Below are 24,033 nucleotides of genomic sequence, written 5' to 3'. Positions count from 1 at the left end.
ACGTTAAGTTACTGGGAAGCACCTTCGGTGCCCGCCCCCTGCCAGGGCTTCTCGCTCTCCCTTCTCAGACCTGGGCTCCCTCCTCCTCCGGCTCCTCGCTGGAAGCTCTCCGCCCAGGCCACGCCCCCCGGAGGCCCTGCTTCTAATCGCGCGCGCAATTTCCAGAGGACCTGGAAGCGGATAGGGCGGAGACAGGGTCATTAAGACACAGGGTGAATTTCTCCTTTCTAGTGAAAATCCGCGTGCCGGGGCCTTTCTTACTCCCTCCTCAGGGTCTTGTGAATGACTACGGACCTAAAATCCCCACACCCGCCCCTGAATTTACCCCAGGTAAATTCAGATCTAGCCGGTCTGAATCTTTTCGGGGATCTTTTCTCTTCGGGTTGTAAATTTCTCTGAGGATGGTCCTTGCCCTGTATTTTCTACCTTCGGTCCACGTGGACACCGCCTTTCGCAACACTTCGCTGCTTAAAACCTGTTAACTGTCTCGGCCTCCCCTTGTAAAGTCCTTGACCGCGAGGTGGATTCGCCCTTCACCCCACCCCCAGCCTCGCCCTCTCGGCCCCTGGAGGGCAGCGCCGGCCACCCCGCTCCCGGACAGGCCGCGTCCCCTCCCCGGTCCTGGGATTCTGCAGAGCCCGCCCCTCTCCTGAGACCCCCTCCCTCCCTCCCAGCGCCTCTGTCCTCGCGTCTCCTCAGGCCGGTCCTTCTGCTCCACAGGCTTCTTTCCTGGTCAGCCCTTCCCCTCACCCCGCGTAGGGGGACGTGACCTGGGCCAGCCTTGTGGACACCCATGGTTCTTCCGTGCCAAGTTCAACTCAGGTGGAAAATGGCCTCTTGCGGTAGGCGGGCATCTTATTCACTCGCCATCTTTCTAAATATGGGGGCGAAGGGGGATCAGGAGAAGCAGAGACAGAGCGACCGAGAGAGGGACAGAAAAACTGAGAAGCAGAAAAGAATGAGGGAGAACCAATGGGAACTTAGACGGTGGCTGAGGGACTTGCAAAGAGATAGTGAAATGAAATAGATTTAGACTTGAAACTAGCGGGCCAATAAAATAGAGAAGTAAATTAAAAAAGCCGGATCTCCGGGTGGGCAGCATGGCGAGAGGCCTGGATCAGCGGTAGGAGCGAGGGCAGCAGTGGTGAGGCCCTGCACACAGTGAGTCCGGGAGAGGATAAAAGGTGGAACGAAGGCTTTCAGAGCAACAGGTGCTGGGAGAGAAAGAGGACAAAGGGGGACACGAAGAGCAGAGGAAGACAGAGCAGGAAGGAAGCGTCGCCAACTGAAGTGCCGGCGAGTGGGGAGGAACGGAATGGAAGGGGACCGGAAGAGGTGTAACCCAGAGGGTAGACAGGGAGCGGAGGTGGGGGAGAAAGAGGAACAAGGGGCAACAGGTTGCAGAGTGGGGCAGGCCAGGTGTGAAGGAGGAAATAGAGAAGAGGGCAGGAACAGCAGGAGAGCGGAGGGGAGCAAAAAGACGTAGACGGAGAAAACTAGGGAGACAGATAAACGGAATGAGATGGTGACACATAGTAGTGCAGGTAGGTGGTGGGAGCTGGATGCAGTTGGATGGTGAGTTGTTTGGATGTGGATGATTAAGTCGTGATATATGATTTGTGGTTTTAGAATATAGTACATTTAAAATTTGTTTAAATTATACAAATGAGGATGAGAATTGCAAAGCTGCAGTCTACAGGCTTATGCATTTTGTAATTATTTATATGAGAATATAACTTCCATTTGCAATCCCTATTCAGCCAGGGGGACAGTGACTTGATTCACTTAGTTGTGGGTCACGCCCTTCCCTTTTCCTGGCATGGAGTAGGGATCAGGGGAGAGGACACCTGGGGCAAGAAATGACTGACTCTGTCACTACATGGTGCCTTTTTAGAGGAACATTTAAAGCATTTTTTGTGTGAATGCATTTACTTTTTCTTTCTTGATTCTGTATATATAATTTTTTTTGTAGGTTGGAGTAAATCTTAGTTCATTCAGTTTCTCCTTTCCTGTAAATAAGTATTTATTTCTGGAATAATTTTTGGTGGTCTATAATTAACTCATATCATTCTTTTCTAAACATTATAGTCTCACTTTTTAAAAACTTTAACAGCAGAATTTTTAGGTGAAAAAAATTCACAAATTATTTCTTTAAAAAATGTGTTTAAAAAAAAAAAAGTATGTTTCAGGTTCCTTTGAGGCCTGCCTGCTTTCTCTTCTTTATCTCCTATATGGGAAAAGTTCCTTGGTAACTAATAAATAATTTTAGGCTATTTTGATGTGTACTTGGTAAAGATATCAATGATGGTTTATATTAACAGCCAAAACCTAGTGTAACCAGTTAGTCTCATATTCCGTTTTCTTCCTTTTTGTGTGCTCTGTTAAAATTGTGAGCTGTGAGGTGTTATAAAGATGTTTCCCTCAGGGCCCTCTTGACTGTTCTGCGCAAGTGAGGAAGGATGGGCTGGATTGATGTGAAACCTTCCAACAAAGCCCCTCTATTTATGATGAAGAAGTTTGCTCACAGCTTATTTCTAAGCTGACCCCTTTCAGTGTTTTCCACACCAGCGGCAATGGTTTTGCAATGCTGTGTTTTTAAAATATTTTTCTTTGAGTTTCTGAGAAAGAATAATTAATTGCTTGGTGTCAGTGTGATCAGACCTTGCAAGAGAAGTTTCCTTTGCTCAGGAACATGCAAGATCGTCCCTGTGTTTTTTATTTTTTGTTTTTTAAAATATTTATTTACTTATTTGGCTGCGTTGGGTCTTAGTTGTGGCACGCGGGGCTGTTCGTTGTGGAGCACGGGCTCCAGAACGTGCAGGCTCAGTAGTTGAGGCGCGCAGGCTTAATTGCCCCGCGGCATGTGGGATCCTAGTTTCCCGATGAGGGATGAAACCCACACATCCCCTGCATTGGAAGGTAGACTCTCAACCACTGGACCACCAGGGAAGTCCCCGTCCCTGTGTTTTAAGTGGGATGGACAGTAAGGACAAACTTTGCCCACTGGTCCTTCAGAAAGCTTTTCAGAATTCAGTTCCACATGGCTCTCTTCACTGAATTCAGACCTTCTCAGAGATATCTCCCCTCTGGCCCTTGGGGAGGCCACTTGTAAAATGGAGATGAGAGAATAGACCAAAAATTCTGAGTGTGAGCAACAGTTACCCATGAAATGATTGGTCAAATTGGGTGTCTGTCTGTGTGTGGCAGTTCTTTTTGGAGAGAGTGTCCCGTTGTCTTTATTTTTTTTTACATAGATTTCTTTATTTTTCTTTCTTTATTTTTGGCTGTGTTGGGTCTTCGTTGCTGTGTGCGGGCTTTCTCTAGTTGTGGTGAGCAGGGGCTACTCTTGGTTGCGGTGCACGGACTTCTCATTGCAGTGGCTTCTCTTGTTGTGGAGCACAGGCTCTAGGTGTGTGGGTTTCATTAGTTGTAGCACACAGGCTCAGTAGTTGTGGCTCGTGGGCTCTAGAGCACAGGCTCAGTAATTGTGGCGCACTGGTTTAGTCGCTACGCGGCATGTGGGATCTTCCCGGACCAGGGCTGAACCCGTATCCCCTGCATTGGCAGGTGGATTCTTAACCACTGCGCCACCAGGGAAGCCCTAGTTTTCCTTTCTTCTTATGTGATGCTCTGGGTTTGGTATCACAGTCATGTTGGCCGCATAGAATGAGTTTGGCAGTGTTTTCTCTTCAACTCTTTGTAAGATTTTTAGCAGGATTAGTGGTCATTCTTCTGTAAATGTTTGGTAGAATTATGCAGGTAAAGACATCTCTTCCTGAGTTTTTCTTTGAGGTTTCTCATTACTACTTGAATCTCTCTAGTTATAATTCTGTTCAGATTTTTTATTTCTTAATGTTTCCAACTTAGTAGGTTTATGTTTCTACGAAATTACCTGTATCTTATAGATTATGTAATGTGTAGGTATTATTGTTCATGGTACTCCCTTTTAATCCTTAAAAAAATTTTTTTTGACATCAGTTGCAATCACTTCTCATGATTTCAAAAGTATATATCTTTTGTAGTTGAAATTATATCTTCAGTATATTCCCTGGCCTTGAATTTTTCCTACACTATCATGTTAATGGTTTAAATAGTAGGAAGATCACTAACATTTTCTGTGTATGTGTGTGTTTGTGTGGGTCCACATACATAGTGACCTTTCATGCTGTTCCATGTTGTTCACCTTGAACTTCTTCATTTTTTTTTTAATTAATTTATTTTTGGCTGTGTTGTGTCTTCGTTGCTCCGTGTGGCCTTCCTCTAGTTGCGGCGAGTGGAGGCTACTCTTCGTCGCGGTGCGCGGGCTTCTCATTGCGGTGGCTTCTCTTGTTGCACAGCATGGGCTCTAGGCGCCCGGGCTTCAGTAGTTGTGGCTCGCGGGCTCGGTAATTGTGGCATGCAGGCTCTAGAGTGCAGGCTCAGTAGTTGTGGTGCACGGGCTTAGTTGCTCCGCAGCATGTGGGATCTTCCTGGACCATGGATTGAACCCACGCCGCCTGCATTAGCAGGTGGATTCTTAACCACTGTGCCACCAGGGAAGTCCTTTGAACTTCTTTTTTTTTTTTGCGGTACGTGGGCCTCTCACCGTCGCGGCCCCTCCCGCTGCAGAGCAGAGGCTCCGGACGCGCAGGCCCAGTGGCCATGGGTCACGGGCCCAGATAAAAACTATCCTCATGGCCACTTGGTTAAAATTTTTTTTAATTGAGGTATAGTTAATTTACAATGTTGTCTTAGTTTCAAGTGTACAGCAAAGTGATTCAGCTATATATATATTCTTTTTTCAGATTCTTTTCCATTATAGGTTATTTCAAGATATTGAGTATAGCTCCCTGTGTGATTCAGTAGATCCTTCCTGTTTATCTGTTTTATTTATCGTAGTGTGTATATGTTAATCCCAAACTCCTAATTTATCCAACATTCCCCCCCACCCCAGAAATGTTTTTGTTTCAGGAACAGCTGACTTTTGAAGATGTGGCCATTGATTTCTCTTAGGATGAGTGGGAATGCCTGGACCCTGCACAGAGGGCCTTGTACAGTGACATGATGTTGGAAACGTAAAGGAACCCGATCTCCATGGGTGAGGATAACTTCTCTCTAGATGTTGGGATCTGCCCTTTTGTGTTATGCATTTTCCCCTGTGTGCCTCTTGGGGGGCCCCTTGGAGACTCAGACATGCAGCATCATGAGTTTAAACTGACCCTTTCTTCAGATGATCTGTGCCTTTCGTGTTACATCAGAGGTTGTTCTAGAGCTTAATTATATATAAAGCTCAATGGCAGGGCTTCCCTCGTAGTGCAGTGGTTAAGAATCCGCCTGCCAATGCAGGGGACACAGGTTCGAGTCTTGGTCTGGGAAGATCCCACATGCTGCAGAGCAGCTAATCCTGTACACTACAACTACTGAGCCTGCGCCCTAGAGCCCACGAGCCACAACTCCTGAGCCCATGCGCTGCAACTACTGAAGCCCACGCACTCCAGAGCCCGTGCTCCGCAACAAGAGAAGCCACCGCAATGAGAAGCCCGTGCACCGCAACGAAGAGTAGACCCTACTTCCTGCAACTAGAGAAAGCCTGCACACAGCAACGAAGACCCAAAATAGCCAAAAAATAATAAATAAATAAAAATAAAATAAATTGAAAAAAAAAAGCTCAATGGCAGACTTTTTTTTTTAAATCACATTAAAAGGTAGACATAAAATAGAATTATTAAGCACTGACTTTAGGCCCTTCTTAGGAGTCATTAATAAATACATCTCTTTGCTCAAGACCCATTTTATCTTTGACATCTCTGCCATGTTGTTTTTCTTTTTTTTAGTTTTTTAATTTTTTATTTATTTTTTTATACAGCAGGTTCTTATATTAGTCATCCATTTTGTACACATCAGTGTATACATGTCAATCCCAATCACCCAATTCATCACACCCCCACCCCCACCAGACCGCTGCTTTCCCCTCTTGGTGTCCGTATGTTTGTTCTCTACATCTGTGTCTCAATTTCACAATGGCAGACTTTTAAAAAATGTCTGATTTCCTGTTTTGTACCCTTTGCTTTTGACCCAGTATTTCTTGGACGAGTGTTAGGTATATGTATTACACTGTTCCCTATGCATTTAGAAGGAGGCCGGCAGTGGGTGAATGTTTGAAATATTTTTCCAGAAACGCCTGTCTTTTCTTCACTACTCAGCTGAACAAAGCACTGTGATTTTGGAAAAACCACAGCACTTTACATTTCCGGTTTTTTTTTCTTCTAATTAAGTAATTAATTTTTTATTTTTGGCTGCTTGGGGTCTCAGTTGCCGCATGCAGGATTTTCATCGCGGAGCACAGGCTCTTCATTGTGGCGAGTGGGCTTCTCTCTGGTTGTGGTGCACGGTTTCCAGAGCGCATGGGCTCTGTAGTTTGCAGCACACGGGCTGCACTTGAGACACACTTGCTCAGTAGTTGTGGCGTGCGGGCTTAGTTGCCCCGTGGCATGTGTGATCTTAGTTCTCTGACCAGGGATCAAACCCATATCCCCTGCATTGGAAGGCAGATTCTTTACCACTGGACCACCAGGGAAGTCCCACTATACATTTCTTTGTTCTGATAAGCAGGAATTTCTATTTCTGATCTGAACATTATCTCCATTTTAGAGCAAGAGAAAGAGCCCAGGACTCTGGTGAGTGGTGTGAAAATAACAAAAAAACAAATGGGTGAGAATGTATCAAAAGTGTGAACACAGGTGGGATCTCAGGGCAGAGAGGAAGCCACAACATGAATAGTGTTTGGGAACCTCTTCTCAGGATAGAGGGTTCTTTGGGAAAACCGAAGTTTATTCATTGAAAACTCTCAGAGGAAATTTTTCTTCTCCGTAACTTATCCCTCTTGTCCTTCCACGTGTAAAATGTATTCTTTCACCCTCCGGTGGTGCTGCAGCTCCACGAGAGACAAAGGCAAGGTCTTTATCAAGATCCACAACACTGATCATCTGGCTGCTGTGAACTTGTTGTTGCTTGAATTTGAGGAGCATGAGGCGGGCTGTGTTATTGGCTTGTCTAGCCCCCTCTTCTCTCCTTATGGACTTGATTCTATTGGATGCTCAATTAGTCCCTGTAGATCAGAGCTGATGCCTCTGGAGTCCCACCCCTTAGCCTCTGAGTTTGATCAGAGTTGCAGTACTTGGAAGACGTAATCAGAAGATGGGAGACACTGGCTGCCCTCTTATTCCATCTGGCACCTCAGAACCTGCATGGAGCTGTCTCAGGCCCTGCCTGCTTATTTAGATCCCTCAGCCATTTCTTGTGTTCTGATTTTGCCATGCACTTCAAGGTTTTGTGTGACAGGGAGATGGAGTGGTTCTTTTGCATTGTTAGTTAGGAAAGCTAAGGTCAGCGGACAGAGAGATTCTCTCTCTCTCTTTTTTTAAATTTACTTATTTATTTATCTTTGGCTGCGTTGGGTCTTCGTTGCTGCTCGCAGGCTTTCTCTAGTTGCAGCGAGCGGGGCCTACTCTTCGTTGCAGTGCGCGGGCTTCTCATTGCGGTGGCTTCTCTTGTTGCAGAGCACGGGCTCTAGGCGCACGGGCTTCAGTAGTTGTGGCACACGGGCTCAGTAGTTGTGGCTCACGGGCTCTAGAGCGCAGGCTCAGTAGTTGTGGCACACGGTCTTAGTTGCTCCGCGGCACGTGGGATCTTCCTGGACCAGGGCTCGAACTCGTGTCCCCTGCATTGGCAGGCGGACTCTCAACCACTGCGCCACCAGGGAAGTCCCGAGAGATCCTCTTTTTGATCCCCAGTCCTACATGGGGAGCATATATGAATCTTTCAGGCTCTTAGCTTGGCATCTGTGGGTCGAGCCCATGGTTCCATCTCAAGGTCCTCGAGCATCTGACCCCCGTATCTTGTAATATTTTGGCTCTTGTACTACTCTGCCTAGTCTGGGAATGTGTACTCTTCCTGATTTCTTATTTTCATAAGTTTGTACGATTTGCCTCTTAAATGTGCTTTTGAATTACGTAGTCCTAAGGACTGAAGATTTTTCCAGTTTCTTTGCTGTGATAATCCACCTGTAGTTTGTGGACAGCTTTTGGTGGACTCCCTGTGGAATGGGTTTACTGGGTAACAGAAAATTACTGATGGAGAACACTTCCCCTCATGTGTTGCAATATCATCCTACTGCATTCAGAGTCACCACTTGAACCTACTCCGTAGGGTGGTCAGCAGGTTGTAGGATACAAGATAGAAAGTATCACAAATACCGCACCTATATGTCTTTCCAGTTTTTTGTTCTGGTTTTGAGGACTATCACAAAATCCTGTCTCCAGAGCACTGTGACAGTGTTGTTTACAACTGGTTGAAGCCACAGTTAGGGGTCATAAAGCAAGGTATTGGTTTAAGCTACCTTAAAGATTATGCTGGACTTGCTTTTCCTTTTTTTCTGCGTTCCCTCACTCTCCTAATAGTAACGGCTTGAATCTACTCTTTGGATCTCCGGTAAAGTCTAGGAGACTAAGGCTTTTTCTATGAACAAGAAACGAGGACATGGAAAGGCTGGCAGGGCCCCACAGGGTCTTCCTCAGTTTCAATCCCCCCACCCTTTTGATACCCTCAGTCTTAAGGGGAGCAGATGTGGGACAAGAAAGGGAATAAAATATCCTATAAAGAGATTAATCAAACTCGGCAGGGGAACTGAAATGTAGGGGGACTCGGTTTCAAAATCATGATCTCCTTCCTACTCCATTGTACCATTGATTCGATTTCTTTGTATCTGCATGTGTGTGTACAGAAGAAATGCATGAATCTCCTTTTGAGTTGCCTTTTCCTGGTTTTTCCTTCTGGTTTCTGCTAGCAAAATTCTTGCACAATCTCCTAGAATGTTATGTATGTGTTTCTCGAATATAAGCATGACAATGGAACTTATGGAATATGCAGTTGGACACATTACATAGGAAATAGTGTAATAGATGCAATCCTACCTTCTCCCTACAATCACTTTTTTTTTTTAATTTTTTAATTTATTTATTTTTGGCTGCGTTGGGTCTTTGTTGCTGTGCACAGACTTTCTCTAGGTGCGGCAAGCAGCGGCTACTCTTTCATTGCAGTGCGTGGGCTTCTCATTGCAGTGGCTTCTCTTGTGGAGCATGGGCTCTAGTGCATGGGCTCAGTAGTTGTGGCGCACGGGCTTAGTTGCTCCACGGCATGTGGGATCTTCTGGACCAGGGCTGGAACCTGTGTTCCCTGTATTGGCAGACAGATTCTTAACCACTGTGCCACCAGGGAAGCCTGGTACATAGTTTTAAAGCAGATATTTAGAAAAATATTTTGTTTTCTTAAAAGTTGTATCAAATTCTTCATTTTCTCTATTATGTATTAATTTTTCAATTCTAAACAGATTATTTATTAGCTTGTTTGGATTATTTAGCATTACATCTTTTTATAGCATTTATGTATGTGTAGTAAGTATGCAGAATATATCTGTAATATAATATTTTTTTCTCCTCAGTTATGAGACAGCAGTATGTTTAATGTTAATTGGTATGTGCTTTGGGGTCATGGTGGAAAAATACCCTCTCTTTGATAGCTGATGTCCAATCTGTGTGTTTTTAACATAGGATTTGTGAAACAAGGCTACCTTAAAATGAACTTGAATTATATGTTATTACTCTTTCTTTAGTAAAGAATTCTATTCCTTTAGTGTTTCTAAAAATTTTAAGATCATTGTTAGGTAGTTTCATAACTCTATTTGGTATAAGTATTACTTTTGGTGTAATATATATTCAATATGAAACATTTATTTATAGGTTGTAATGAATAGGATAACTATGTTTCTTTATATCTTGTAGATATCTCTCTTATACGTGTGATCCAGCAGTTACAACCAAAAACAAACAGTGATAACAGGAGAAGTATTCCAAACAGTGATGTTGGGAAGATCTGAAAGTCATGAAATCGAACATTTTTACCTCAGGGAAATCCAGGAAAATATGTATGACTTTGAGTCTCAGCAGAGAGTTGATGAAAGAAATTATAAAGTAATGCCTATAACCCATAACAAAAATCTCACTGATGGAAGACATTGCCATTGTAGACGGGATGCAGGAATCAAGCCCATTGGAAATAGGCTTGGATTAAGCTTTCAGGATGAACTCCATATAGTGAGAAGTGAAGGGGAAATTTATGAATTTAAATTTAAATTTAGCTGACAAGAAAGTCAACAGTAGTGCCTCAGTTTCACCGCTTCACATAATTCCTCTTACTCCTCAAACCAGTATTTCTAATACAAATGAGAATGATTTTATGCATTCCCCCAACACTGACAGAAGACCAGACAAATGTAACGAGTGTAACGAAACCTTCCTTAACAGCTCAAACCTCTCTAGATATCAGAGAATCCACACAGGAGCGAAATTATATAAATGGGATATATGTGGTAAAATCTTTGGTCGAAATTCACACCTTGTGGGTCATCAGGAAAGTCATGTTGTAGAAAAATGTTACAAATGTAATGAATGTGGCAAAACCTTTAGTCATGGCTTATAGCTCACTCAACATCAAATAATCCATTCAGGAGAGAAACTATATAAATGTGATGTATGTGGCAAAGTCTTCAGTCGAAATTCAGTCCTTGCAAATCTTCAGAGAATTCACACCGAAGAGAAACCGTACACAAATGAGTGTGGAAAAACCTTTAATCACCGCTCAAACCTCATTAGACATCAGAAAATTCGTACAGGAAAGAAATTATATAAATGTGGTATGTGTAGCAAAGTCTTCAGTTGTAATCCAAACCTTGCAATTCAGTGGAGGGTTCATACTGGGGAGAAACCTTATAAATGTAATGAGCGTGGCAAGGTCTTTCGTCTAAAACCACATCTTCGAATTCATCGGAGGGTGCATACTGGAGAGAATCCTTTCAAATGTAGTGATTGTGGCAAAGCCTTCAGTCAAAATTCACACCTTACAAGTCACTGGAGAGAACATTTTGTAAAGAAACCTTTCACGTATATTGCGTGTGCAAAAACCTTTACTCGGGTCTCAACCCTCACGACACATCAGAAAATCCATACATGAGAGAAACTATATAAATATATGTTGAAAGGACTTCAAAATTCAAAGTTCAAAATTCACACCTTACAGTTCTTCGGAGAATTCACAGTGGAGAGGAACCGTACAAGTATCACGAGTCTGGCAAAGCGTTTGTGCGTTCAGCCTCACTTACCACCAGACAATTCATGATGGAAAGAAACCTTACAAATGTAATGACTGTCTCAATGTGTTTAGTCAAAATTTATACCTTATGACCTACCCAATTATTCATATAGGAGAGAAACCTTGTAAATGTAATGAGTGTGACAAATCCTTCAGTGTGCTTTCAAGCCTAACTTATCAGATGGTTCATACTGGTGAAAGACCTTGAAAATATAATCAGTGTGGCAATGCTTTTAGCATAGGTTCACATTTTAATGTTCATGAGAAAATTCTTACTGGCTAGAAGCCAGGTAAATGTATTTAGTGTAGTCAGGCCTTTAGAAAATGAACTCATTCTAGAAAGAATCCTCACAAATTCCATGAACGTGCAAAGCCTATACGCATGGCTCCCATCTCACCAGTAGTTTGGTAATAAGCACTGGACAAAACATTACGAAAGTAGTGAATTTTGCAAAGCTTTTACGTTGTGCCTTAAACTCAGGGTCACCAGATACGTCACGCTTAAAAATGCAATGAATATGGCAAAGTTTCAAATTTTTGGTCCTTCATCACTAGATATCAGAATCTTTATCCCGGAGAGAAACAACACAGATGTACTGTGTGTGGCAAGGATTTTACCCAAAGATCACAAGTTGGGGAACATACTGAAGTGTTAGCCCCCAAATGCAATGGGTGTGGCAAAACATTTGCCTTGAGTTCAAGTATTAAGCAACAGCAGAGAGTCCATATTGAAGAGAAGCCATGGAAATGTAGGGCAGAAGCTTTATCCAGGCCTTACAGTGCACTAGACTTCAGAAGACTTATCTTTGAGGGAAACCACACAAAAGAATATGTTTACTAATGCTTGTAAGTGATGATCCAGACTGTGGAACATAGAAGCTTTTCAATGTAATGGATGCGTAAAGGTTTTCATCAAGTAATCACACCTTTGGTGTGATGAAATAATTCATACAGCTCAGAAAATATACAGATATTCTGAACATAGAAACACTTTTCAGAAACAGTGCATCCTCAGGGAGCATCATGAAAGTCATAGTTGGGAGAGCCCTTACAAATGTAATAAATTTGGGGAATTTTTTGAGCAATTCTTACAATAGACCACACATCAAAGAATGCATACTAGGATTAAGTCAGCCTGTAGTTCTCCAGATTAATCTGAGATATTATATACTGCAGAATCATTACAAGTCACAGTGTGTTAAAACTTATGACATGATGCATATATGAGGGTAAGAAGGATATATGTGGAAATGGCCCATTATCTCCAGTGTATAAATACTCAATTTTTTGAAAGGGCTTCGTTACAATTAATGCCTTTCAACGTGAAGTTTGAAATCTGTTGATCTTATGCCTTCAGTGTGGGCCTTTGATGATGGTCTCTGGGAAGGAGTCAATAAGATGAAAGGGCCAACTTCATTAGGTGTAGTTCCTTCACCTCCATGTTGCCTGGAAAAATAAGGACACTGAATTATTAAATTGAACATTGTGTAAATTATCGTTAGGGAGAGGCAGAAAATAATGTAAAACTAGGACATGACCCATCATGCTTATGTTCGGGGAGCCCTTCCATAGATACTCCACAGTGGGTTATGGGACAGAATTGTCTACCAACTGACCTTGAACAGGGCAGGAAGGACATTAATGAGCTAGGCTTTTCATGGGAGGAAAGTGACAGGTAGCTAGTCACTGATTGGTGGAAATAATGCAAGGGAAAACTTGGCCACTTTCTCCACTGGATGGCCATAACTGTTGTATATATCTATGTTTAATGAGAAATTAGTCTTATTTTTGGAAGTTGAACAGAGAGCAGTTATCTTGAGAGGGAAATTTATTCAAGAGAACCAGAATATTATGTGTATGATTCACATTTAACTGCTGCAATTACATTTTGCTAGTGTTTTATTTAGAATGTATTGTAGGGTCTCCTGTTTTAATTAATAAATTTAATCACTTTTGTCAACCCTGGATGAATCCTGTTGCTTCCACCAGCACAGTTTTTCCCCATCTCAGTACTTTACAAGAGAAGTTAACAGTGCACCATTAGACTCTCAGGATTGAAAGAATCTGCAATAATTTCTTTCCAATATGGAATCAAACAACATACAATTTGGGGATTAAATTCTCATAATTTGTACTTGAGTTAATTCCTCTCCACTCTCTGTTCCAGAATATTCAGATGGTATAATGAAAATATCATAGCAGGGGCTTCTCTGGTGGTGCAGTGATTGAGAGTCTGCCTGCCGATGCAGGGGACATGGGTTCGTGCCCCGGTCCGGGAAGATCCCACATGTCGCGGAAAGGCTAGGCCCGTGAACCATGGCCGCTGAGCCTGCGTGTCCGGAGCCTGTGCTCCGCAACGGCAGAGGCCACAACAGTGAGAGGCCCGCGTACCGAAAAAAAAAAAAAATCATAGCAGTGTATTTCAGACTCTGACTTCTATTATTGTGCAAAAATTGGACAGAGTAAATATAAAAATCAAGTTGGTGTTATTGAATGATTCATGAATTGGGCAGCATTCCACCTAGTAAAAAAAGAGGTGCTCCATGGAGCTGTACAAAATGGAAAGCTTTAATAGGCAGATACTGGGCAGGATAAGAAAGTTATTAGTTAAAGAAAAGATAGTTTCTGGACTTCCCTGGTGGTCCAGTTGTTAAGACTCCGAGCTCCCAATGCAGGGGCCCCTGGTTCAATCCCTGGTCAGGGAACTAGATCCCACGTGCTGTAACTGAAAGATCCCGCATGCCACAACAAAGGCTCCATTGTGCCGCAACTAAGACCGGGCGCAGCCAAATAAATAAATAAATAAAAGATAGTGTCAGGCAAGGTTACCTTTTTGGGGGAAAGGAGGGCAAAATCTTTTCCTGTCTATTACCTCACTAGTGTTGTTTAGGAAATTCTAGAGTGATTGGTTTAAGGTCACTTTTCTGGGAGGGATGAAGCTGCAATTAAGTCTGGGTTTGTCCTCTCAGGGGTAAGTGACTCCACCTTTGGAATTTTTCTTTTTTTTTTGGCACTCCCTACAACCTGCTCCCCATTCCTGAATATGCAGTGTATGAATGTATTTCTTAATGTCCTTTTCCTTAAGTAAATGTCACAGCATGCACCCACCCTGATTTACATGAGGGGAAAATAGCAATATAGTAAGCATACGAAAAATATTAGAAAATTTCAAAATCGTGCAATTTCAGTTTTGTCCTTGGAGCACTCAGTGCAATAATTTGAAAATATCGATATTCAAGACTTTAAAAAACGAACAGTATACGATAGGAATATTCTGTTTGATAGATAAAGTAGAAATTTCATATATTCACCTCCAGAGCACTTTTTGTTGTTGTTGCTAAACTGCAGTTATGGTCATTCACCGGATTAGGATGGAACTTCACCCAAAGATTGGTTTGGTCATTGAGACTGATTTTAACATTGAAATGTTAGGAGAATGTTTGTCAGCTTCCCAGGGAGATGGGAGAATTCCAAGGTGTTCAAAAAATGATTTGAGGAAACATAATGCTGACTGGCTTGGTGTCTTAAGGTGATTCCTGAGTGGTGCTTATAGGTGGGTACCTATTTATGCTCTGAAGTCCCAATTGGTATCGAAGGAGGAAGCCCTTGGGCTTTTTTTTTTTTGGCTGTGTTGGGTCTTCGTTGCTGTGCGTGGGCTTTCTCTAGTTGCGGCAAGCGGGGGTTACTCTTTGTTGCAGTGCGCGGACTTCTCATTACGGTGGCTTCTCTCGTGGAGCACGGGCTCTAGGCGCACGGGCTTCAGTAGTTGCGGCACGCGGGTTCAGTAGTTGTGGCTCAGGGGCTTAGTTGCTCCACGGCATGGGGATCTTCCTGGACCAGGGAAGTCCCAAGAGTATTAAAATTTCGATTTCTAAGTATGGTATTAAGCTATAAGTTACATGGTTGATTTTCTACTATAATAAAACATTTTAATACAATTTTTCCTTAGCATTATTTTTTTCCCACACTTTACATTTCACACTTCCTCATTTTACAACAAGAGATAAATCAGTGGGTTGTTTGGGGAATTTTGTGATGTGACAATCCACATGTATAAAGTTAGGTGCACTATAAACATGATGAAAGAGTGTTCCTTTAGGGGTTCACTTCAGTGAAAGTACTGGAATGGCAAATGGTGAACTGAAGTCTTTTAATTTGGGAGTTGGCTATGGTCAAGTGCTTCAAAATCAAGTGTGTGGAGTTGAACCAGCATGCAATGAACTGAATGAAATTTTAAGAGTGAATGAGAAAGACCCCAAGGACTTCCCTGGTGGCACAGTGGTTAAGAATTCGCCTGCCAATGCAGGGGACACGGGTTGGAGCCCTGGTCTGGGAAGATCCCATGTGCCGTGGAGCAGCTAAGCCTGGGCACCGCAACTGCTGAGCCTGTGCTTTGGAGTCCACAAGTCACAACTACTGAAGCTTGCACACCACAACGAAGAGCAGCCCCCGCTCGCTGCAACTAGAGAAAGCCTGTGAACAGCAATGAAAACCCACCACAGCCAAAAATAAATAAGTTTATTTATTTAAAAAAGAAAGACCCAAGATTCCAACTTTAGTTTGTGACAAGGAGAGAGTCTCCATTGCCAAATGCCTGGAAGCTATCCTGCCATTTTCCAGTGATGTAGTGACATTCAGAGCCGAAGTATGTTGCAGAGAAAATAAGATTTGTGCTACTTCCGACTTGACAACTGACACCCTATATTCTCCAGTTAGAATTTGTTCTCAACCAAAAATAATATATTTTTCTTTGATGAGTGATCTTGGGACTTCCCTTTTGGCACAGTGGTTAAGAATCCGCCTGCCAATGCAGGGGACACCGGTTTGAGCCCTGGTCCAAGAACTAAGATCCCACATGCCGCGGAGCAACTAAGCCCATGCTCCACAACTACTGAAGCCCGCGTGCCTAGAGCCCATGCTCCGCAACAAGAGAAGCCACTGCAATGAGAAGCCCGTGCACCGCAATGAAGAGTAGCCCCCGCTCTCCACAACTAGAGAAAGCCCACGCACAGCAACGAAGACCCAATGCAGCCAAAAATAAATAAATAGATAAATAAATTAATATAAATTTATTTTTAAAAAGTTATCTTAATTTCACTTTTTTTTTTTTTTTTTTGGCTCCGCCACTTGGGTTGTGGGATCTTAGTTCCAGGACCAGGGGTCCAACCTCATAGCAGTGAAAGCATGGTGTCCTAACTACTGGACCTCCAGGGAATTCCCTTAATTTCAATCTCTATTATCTTTCTTACCAGACTTTGAGTAAGAATCATTGTTATTAATGCTTTAAGCATAATAGCTCATTGAATTTTCATCGCTGAAAAAGATACTGATGTTTATTCTCATTTCAGAAATGAAGGAACATAGGACAAATACTGATTTAAAGACTCATTCAGCTCCACCTCAGCAAGTGCCTGAGTCAGGATGTGAAGCCATGTTGTCTGACTGCAAAAATAATGTCTTAAGGCAAATTGTTTTCGATTCTTTACTCAGTATCCGTAGTTAATTTTATGAGTATCTCTTGCCATTTTTAAATGGGTTATCATCATATATAATTGTTGTTATGGTAACTTATTTTTATACAAGCATACCTGTGTTCTTTCTTTCTTTCTTTCTTTTTTTTTTTTTTTTGGTTGTGCTGTGTGGCACGTAGGATCTTAGTTCCCCAACCAGGGATCGAACCCTCACGCCCTGCAGTGGAAGCTCAGAGTCTTAACACTGGACCGTCAGGGAAGTCCCAAGCATACCTCTTTTTATTGCACTTTACTTTATTGGCTTCACAGATGCTGCATTTTGGAAATTGAAGGCTTGTAGCAACCGTGCCTGAACCAATCTTTGTGCTCTTTTTCCAAGACCATTTGGTCACTTGGTGTCTCTGTGTCAAGTTTTGACGATTTTCACGATGTTTCGAACTTTTAACGTTATTTTATTTGTTACGGTGATCGTTCGTCAGTGATTTTGATGTTACTGCTGTGACCCACTGGATGCTCTGATGACTGTCAGCATTTTTCAGCAGTAAGTTGTTTTGTTTGTTTGATGCTTCAGTCACCAAAAGGGAAATTTCTGCTTGACAGGAGGCCGTCCTGCTAGCAAATAGTAGGCTGTGAATGGGCCTTATTTGATGTTTTTCTTGGCGCCCAGGTGGTTGGTGTGGCCAAAGTTCTTCATGTGGCAATGATAGGGCAGGGGTGCAGGGAAGAATAACACGTGGGGCAGGTCCTTGTCCCAGTTGTATTTCTGGGCGAGCTGCTGAGGGAAGGCTCCATGAAGCCACCCTTCAGGCAAAGCACCAAGTGCAGGGTGGACTCTGGATATTTTGGTCTGAGACAGTACGACCCTCCACCAGCTCTTTGTCCATAAAACACAGATGCTGCTAGTCAGCTAAGATGCAGTCAGGGTCTTCACAAAGATCTGTGTCTCTGCATCCACTCAGCCACCCCCTTGACAAGAGCAGCGATAAAGTTTTTAAAATTAATTAATTAAATTTATTTATTTGGTTGCACCGGGTCTTAGTTGTGGCAGTCAGGGTCCTTAGTTGTGGCGTGCATGTGGGATCTAGTTCCCTGACCAGGGATCGAACCCTGGCCCCCTGCATTGGGAGCACAGAGCCTTAAACACTGGACCACCAGGGAAGCCCCAAAGTATTTTTTTTTAAATTTTTCTTTTATATTGGAGTATAGTTGATTAACATGTGTTAGTTCAGGTGTACAGCAGAGGGATTCCATTATACATATACATGTATCTATTCTTTTTCAAATTACTTTCCTATTTAGGTTATTACAGAGTATTGAGCAGAGTTCCCGTTATAGTCTACAGTATAGTGTAAATATAACTTCAGTATGTACTGTGACCCACTTTATTACAGTAACCACTTCTTTGCACTGGTCTGGAACTGAACACACAATATCTCTAAAGTATGCCTGCAGTTTTATTTCATAGGCCAGTATTACAAATGAGAGGTTCTGGTTCTTTGTTGCGGCAGGTGGGATCTTTAGTTGCCACATGCAAACTCTTAGTTGTGGCACATGGGATCTAGTTCCCTGACCAGGGATTGAACCCTGGCCCCCTGCATTGGGAGCACGTAGTCTTAGCCACTGGACCACCAGGGAAGTCCCTATGAAGTTTTCTTAAGCCACAGAATTTTAAATTCAAGATTTTTTTCTGAAAGGCTCCATTCTATACCTGTCACAAAGTAAAAATCCTATTTGTCAGCTAGGATAGTTTTTACTTGTGAGTGACAAACCACCTGGAAATTAGTAACTGAAAGAAGTAGGAAGTTTATCATTCTCATGTAACGGGAAGTCCAGAGGGTGCCACGTGGGATGTGATGGGTCCTCTGCTCCTTCTACCTCCATGACCATTTATTCTTCACTTTTTTTTCTGGCTATGCTGCGTGGCTTCCATGATCTTAGTTCCCCCACCAGGGATCAAACCCAGGCCCTTGCAGTGGAAGCTCCGAGTCCTAACTGCTGGACCACCAGAAAATTCCCTCTTCACTTTCTTTATAGCAACATGGCTTCTTATGACTAAGAAGGGTGAAGATTGAGAGGCAAAGCCCTTTTAATTTTCAGATTTTGTCCCATTTTCATGAAAACAATAATTTTACGTTTTTCCGAATATTAGCTAATTTTAATAAGAAATGAGAATTTTTGAATTTCATATTTCCACCTCAAAAACAGAGAAAGGTAAAGGGAAAAGATGTTAGAAACAGATTTGTCAGCTGTCTTCGTTGTTTATCCTGAGAGTATAATATTCCATGCAATATGCTTAGTGACATACATCAGACAAAGACAAATACTATATGCTACCACTTGTGTGTGCAATCTAGAAAATAAATCCAAGAAGTATATATAGCAACAGAGAAATAGACTCACAGATAAAAAAAAATGTAGGTTATCAGTGGGGAGAATGAAGGGAGGAGGTGCAAGATAGCAATATGATATTAAGAGATCCAAACTACTAGGTATGAAATAGATAAGCAGGGACTTCCCTGGTGGCGCAGTGTTTAAGAATCCGCCTGCCAATGCAGGGGACACGGGATCAAGTCATGGGATCAAGCCTAGGTCCGGGAAGATCCCACATGCCGCGGAGCAACTAAGCCTGTATGCCAAAACTACTGAGCCTGCACTCTAGAGCCCACGAGCCACAACTACTGAGCCCGCGTGCTGTAACTACTGAAGCCCAGGCACCTAGAGCCCGTGCTCTGCAACAAGAGAAGCCACTGTAATAAGAAGCCTGCGCACCACAACAAAGAGCAGCCCCTGCTCGCCGCAACTAGAGAAAGCACGCACGCAGCAATGAAGACCCAACGCAGCCAAAAATAAATAAAATAAATAAATTAAAATAGATAAGCAATATCTTAAGTAACATATTGTGTAGCACAGGGATTCATAGCCATTATTTTGATAGAACTTCTAAGGAAGTATAACATTAAAATACTGTGTCACTATGCTGTATGCCTGCAACTAATATAAGTATTCCAACTAATATAGTATTGTAAATTCTCTTGGACTCAAGGTCATGTACATACCAGTTTGGAGATGGCCATACCAGTTTACCATAGGTATGATCCTGATGGGTCAAGAAATCTGCATTCCACTGTTATGATCATTTACCAGCGACTTTTGCACATTCAATAGGATTGGAGAGTGTAATTGCCCACACTGGAGCCTTAACAAAATTCACTCAATAGGCTTTAAATGATATTAATCAGGCTATTAGCCTACTGAATTCTGAGGTCTCTATGATGAGTAAGGCTGTGCTACAAAACTGCATGGCCGTTGACATCCTTAGGGCATCTCAGGGGAGCACCTGTGCCATAATTCAAACTGCATGCTGTGTTTTCATACCTGATGAATCCTCTGATATAACACATTTAATGAACCATATGAAAAGTCAGATTTCAGCCTTAAAGTGACCCATTCCCTCGTCTTGACTTCTTCAAAATCTGGTTTGGCGTAGGAAGCTCTTGGCTTAAATATTTACTTATAATTCTATCAATGCTACTTGCTATATTCTATTTTGCCTGTTTCAGAAGGCGATTGTTTCTTGTATTACCAAATGTGTGACTGAGCCTCTGATAAAAATAATGATGAGTAGGTGACCTGAAGGACTTGACCGGATACATAGTTTTTATGAGATCAATGACTGTAACAGTGTAACTCTAGACATGGGAAGAAGCAACAAGAGGGATTTTTTTTCCCCGTGTACCATAACAGAATAGTAAGACAGGTGGTCCAGAGACGTTTTGCTGTTAATAAGGCCTAGTCCAGTAATAGCGCAGTGAGTGGCCTATCAATAAAATCCTTCCCCTTGGGCTTCCCTGGTGGCGCAGAGGTTGAGAGTCCGCCTGCCGATGCAGGGGACACGGGTTCGTGCCCCGGTCTGCGAAGATCCCACATGCCGCGGAGTGGCTGGGCCCGTGAGCCATGGCCGCTGAGCCTGCGCATCCGGAGCCTGTGCTCCGCAAAGGGAGAGGCCAGAACAGTGAGAGGCCCGCGTACCACACACACACACACAAAATCCTTCCCCGACCTAGGAATGAGCATTCCTAGCACCATGCTATGAAATGGTCCTGAAATGCCTCCCGAACAGGTTTGAACTTATGGCCATGAGGGGGCGCTGCAAACTAAACTTGGAACTTGCCATCTGACTCTACAAGGCTTAAATCAATAGCTGGTGCAGTGGGTGACCTTCAAGACACCCTAAAAGTATTTTAGGGTGGAGATCAGGAATGAAGCACTCTGTGCACTGTAAAAACGGTCAGAACAGGCCTTGGGATATTTAGATATTTTCAGGAGAAGATTTTATGAGCCCAAATTCTTGAATCTCCTCGTATCTAGATAAGCACTAAATCATTAATGGAGACATCTGCACATCATGACTAGCAGTAATCTCCACAAGACTGGTAGCAACATTCTGCAAAAATGTGTGCTTGATTGCATGTATCCCCTTTCACCAAAATAACAGTTATCGTGACTTTCTCCCCCTACCTCTTCAGACCAGTTCCTCAAAGCTATCTGAGACTGTCTCCTGGGGTATAGTCCTCATTTTGCCCCAAATAAAACAACGCACACCTCTCGCGTTGTGCATTTTTTCCAGTCGACATTCTTATAAAAAGAAAAATATTTTTTCCGTTTTTTTTTTCTTTCTCTTTTTATGGTACCTATATGGGGTGATGGATGCTTACTAAACTTATTGATAACTATTTCAACACATGAAAGTCAGAACATTATGCTGTACACCTTAAATTCATACAGTGATGTATGTCAAGTACATCTCAATAAAACTGGGGGGAAAAGTTTTAAGAGGCAAATAAAACACTTTGGGGAAAAAAGAAAAAAATGAACAATGCAATTTACAACAAATTTTTACAGTGTATTGCTCTTTTTAAAGCAATGGTTAGTGACGGAAATTATCACACGGCTTAGTCCTCCAGTCTCAAGACTCCGGGATTTGTCCCTGAGCCTCTGGAACTGACACGTGTTGTCATTCGGCCTCATTCGGCCACCTGGCTGAATGAGAAACAGAAAGGAAAAACTGTTCGGTAGGGTGTCAGCATGAATGGGCCATTCTACACAGGGAAAGTTTTGTATCTTCCATTCTAGTTTGTAATATAGAGCCAAGTCCAGCTCTTCTTTCCTTGAACTGCCTAAATTAATTCTAATTGCAGGAATTGTTCCGGGATGGAACTAGCGCCCCACAGCTACCACTTGGAGACCCACGTTCCCAACCACTGAATTGTTTGAGCCGCAGGAGCGGGACGTGAGAGAATCCTGCTCTCACCCTTTTTATTGAAATCGTTTTCAACTTCTCAGGAGGAAACATCTTAGTTTCAGACACAACTGAAAGCTTTTATCTTAAACCTGTTCCAGATAAGAACTTAAGACGAGCGTTTTCAGGGTACATAAAAGTACCGTTACCCGCCCCGCCTCCAGACGCCGGCTGAGCGGGTTAGGGCCCTCCTCCCGCAGCCTCTCATCTGTAGCGCTCCGCCCAGGCCGCATTCCCGGAAGTTCCGCCTCTAAGTCTGCGCGTGCGCAATTTCTTACAGAACCGGAAGTTTAACTCTCGGAACGACGATCACTCTGCGGGGCGTAAATTTTTCTAGTGTAAATCTGTGCTACGTGGTCCCCCCTTACTCCATTCTCAGGGTCTCGGAGTCACTTCAGACCTAAAATCCCATCACCCGGCCCTCCGCCCGAAGTAAATCCAGACGTCGCCGATACAGGTCGGGTATGTTTTTCTTTGGGTTTGAATTCGTTCTGAGGCTGGTCGGTTCTCTTGGCTTTTCCGCCTTCGGTCCAGGTAGACAACTTCATTCGCGACATTTTCCTGTTTAAAACCCTTTAGTACCTCCGCCCTCCCCCTCGCCCCTCCATGTAACGTCCTCTTACGCGAGGTGGATGCACGCCGCACACCCCCCCCCCCAACCCCCAGCCTCACCCTCTCAGCCCCTGGAGGGCAGGCGGGTCGCCCCGCAGAGGTGTCTTCCTGGTCCTGGGATTCTGGGGAGCCCGCCCGTCTCCTGAGACCCACTCCCTCCCTCTCAGCCCCTCTGCCCTCGCGTCTCCTCGGGTCTGTCCTTCTGCCCCACAGGCCTCCCTTTCGTAGTCAGCCCTTCCTCTCACCCTGCGTTGGGGGAGGTGACCTGGGCCAGCCTAGTGACACCCATGGTTCTATCATCTCAAATTCCACCCGATGGAAAATGGTCTCTTGCGGTTGGCGGGCATCTTATTCAGTCTCCATCCCTGTAAATATGTTGGCGAGGCGACCAGGAGAAGCAGAGACAGAGAGACTGAGAGAGAAATAGAACAACTGAGGCAAAAGAATGAGGGAGCATCGTTAGGAACATAGAGGATGCTGAGCGACTTGTAAATAGACTGTAAAATAAAAGCGATTATGCCTTGAAAGGAGCAAGTGAATTAAATAGAGAAGTATATAAAAAGCTGGATGTCCAGAGTTTGACATAGAGCAGCATAGAGAGAGGGGCTCTGGATCACCGGTAGCGGGTGGCTAACAGTGGTGAGGCCCTTCACACAGAGAGTCGGAGAGAGGATAAAATGTGGACCCATGGCCTTCGTAGCATTATGGTGCTAGGAGAGTATGAGGACAAGGGATGATAAGAAGAGCAGAAGAAGAGGGAGAGCTGGAAGGAAGCACAGCCACTTGCCATGCCAGAGAGTGGGGAGGAAGGGAGCGTAACAGGGATAGAAGGGGTGTAACCTGGAGGGCAGAGAGGGAGCACAGAAAAGGGAAGAAAGAGGCAGAAATACATAGAGATTTAGGACAATCAGGAAGGGTGGAGAGAGAGAACATCAAGAGGGGGAACAGGTTGCAGAGTGGGGCAGGACAGGCGTGAGAAAAGAAATAGAGAGGAGGGCAGGAACAGCAGGAGAGCGGAGGGGAAGAGAAAGGGAAAGAAACAGGGAGACCCAGACAGAATGAAATGGAAGCACATAGTAGTGCAGATAGAAGGGGGGAAACTGGATGCAGTCACAGTGTATTCCTCATATGTACAGAATTTTTATTCATCGGTTATATATCTATAAATCTGGAAAAGAAAAAGAAAGTGGGAGGTGTGCTGGGCTTGCTTCCTGTCAGTGGTGCTCAATCCAGACTTCACATTAGATTGATAAGGCATTTTGCATATGCGTGTTTTCTACCCCCTGACTAGAGATTTCCCTTCCTATCGTCAGTGTGGTGTGCAGCCTCAGTAGTACTTAACGTGCCCAAAGTGATTGCAGTCTGGATCCGTCATTGAACATCAGGACTCTGAGTCCCCCCATTCCCGAGGGCTGAGATCTGGGCTGAGGGTGAGGGCTCTGCTCTGCGTGGGGATGGATCAGGGCT

General features: G+C 43.6%; 2 protein-coding genes across 2 annotated transcripts in view; one reads left to right on the top strand and one right to left on the bottom strand.

Annotated features, from left to right (window-relative positions):
• Window positions 1-24,033, bottom strand: part of LOC101279864 (zinc finger protein 160-like) — a 325,017-nt gene that overhangs the window by 56,786 nt on the left and 244,198 nt on the right. The window lies entirely within an intron of this gene.
• Window positions 1-24,033, top strand: part of LOC101279356 (zinc finger protein 160-like) — a 69,125-nt gene that overhangs the window by 26,450 nt on the left and 18,642 nt on the right. The gene's annotated exons all lie outside the window — the stretch shown is intronic.

This window comes from Orcinus orca, chromosome 20, assembly GCF_937001465.1.
Source record: "Orcinus orca chromosome 20, mOrcOrc1.1, whole genome shotgun sequence".
Lineage (NCBI taxonomy): Eukaryota > Metazoa > Chordata > Mammalia > Artiodactyla > Delphinidae > Orcinus > Orcinus orca.
Note: the sequence above shows the minus strand (reverse complement) of the source record. Positions and strands in the feature narration are given on the sequence as shown.